At 36.3% G+C, this 1,814-nt stretch overlaps 1 pseudogene; it reads right to left on the bottom strand.

The window, feature by feature from the left end:
- Positions 1 to 419: 419 nt before the first annotated feature.
- LOC148513855 (olfactory receptor 11L1-like) lies at positions 420 to 1,362 on the bottom strand (annotated as a pseudogene).
- Between the last annotated feature and the right edge of the window lie 452 nt (positions 1,363 to 1,814).

Below are 1,814 nucleotides of genomic sequence, written 5' to 3'. Positions count from 1 at the left end.
TGAGAGATCATACAACGATATTGTTATTGTTGTCGATCATCCCATGTGTACGCACCATTACTCAGATGAAGAAACTACACCTGCCATAGGGCTGGTGCAAATTTTGATGATGCAACCAATGTTGGCATGTAAGGATGTACCAAATTCTACTACAACATGCACGGGTGGTAACAGTGGGCATCTCAGGTCTTACACCATTCAGACACATGGATGTACACCAAGGAAAAAGTTTATAGTAGCATTTGCATAAACTCACATATGGGCAACTGTTAATAGACGCTTCTGCATGCTCCTTTGTGTCCTACTAAGAATCAGGCCCAAAGTCTGAAAACATACTTACAGTATATCAGCCATCAGTTTTTGTTGCTAATTAAAAAATGTCTTGTATTTTGTAAAAATATATTTGTTATAATTAATATTTATTGTGCTTTATTTGTCATTAAATTCATTGAAATTCTGTTGACATTTTTAAAAGCCTCCTTAAAGTCTTTATTCTTCAGGCTGTATATAAATGGATTAAGCAATGGTGTCACCACAGTGTAAAGTAGGGATAATGTCTTGTTTGTATCCAATAATTGTCCTTTCGTTGGGACCAAATACACAGAAAAAAGACTCCCTTAAAATATAGACACAACAGCCAGGTGGGAGCTGCAGGTAGAGAAAGATTTCTGTCTCCCACTGATGGAGCGGATGTTTAGGATGGTGGTGATGATATTTACATAAGAAACAATTATCATTATGAATGGGCAGATGATAATAATAATGCCGAATATCGCTATCTGGATTTGTGTAAGAGAAATATCTGAACATGAAAGGTATAATATGGGAAGAAAATCACAGAAGAAATGGTCAATAACATTTGGTCCACAAAAGTCTAAATCTTGTAGCGTTACTGCATCCACCAAAGCCATGAAGAAACTCATCAACCATGATGCAATGACAGATCTCACACAAAACGTTATGCTGATTATAGATATATCGCAGTGGGTTACAGATAGCCAGATATCGGTCATAAGACATCACCATTAGGATGAGACATTGTGATGCCTCTGAATTAGCGAACACATAGAACTGTGATATACAGGCAGTAAGAGACATGGTGCCACCTTCATTTTGGACAATATGAAGTAAATTAGGGACAATGTCCGTGGTCATCATTATGTCTAGTACAGATATTAGTGTGATGAAGAAATACATTGGAGAGTGAAGATTTTTGCTCATTGAAACTAGAGTAATGACTATAATATTACCACATATGGTGACACAGTATATGATGAGTAGCAACAATAATAATAGAATATTACAGTTGTGAAGATTTGGAAATCCCATGAGAATGACATAAGATATATTGTGCTGATGCATTATGTGACCGGTGCTGAAAGGCAAACATAAGACATCACACGATAATTCATCATATCAATCTAGTATTATTTCAACCTTCATTTGCTCAGCTATACGGGGGAGAGCTTATTAGATCCCATATTCTTGCACCTCTGTCTGTGAGTTTTGTAAGATTATTTCGTTCAATATCAGTTTTTTGTTACTTAGTTCAGTAACTAATTAATCTAATTTTGAGTAGGACATAGTTATGTCAGAATGTGAATCCATTACGCAAGCCCATGGACTACGAAATGCTAAGTACGCTATCTGTTCATCTATGGGTCTTGTTCAGAGTTGCACACAATGTTGATGTTTATGGATTTCAGTGATTGTCAGCAAATCATGCATGCCTATAAATCACACTGCACATCACATGCATCAAGGTACATTATCTTTGTTATAGTCCTAGTCATAAGCAGCAATGTTTTACCGGC

Source organism: Taudactylus pleione, unplaced genomic scaffold (genome assembly GCF_031769625.1).
Source record: "Taudactylus pleione unplaced genomic scaffold, aTauple2 ptg000268l, whole genome shotgun sequence".
NCBI lineage: Eukaryota > Metazoa > Chordata > Amphibia > Anura > Myobatrachidae > Taudactylus > Taudactylus pleione.
Note: the sequence above shows the minus strand (reverse complement) of the source record. Positions and strands in the feature narration are given on the sequence as shown.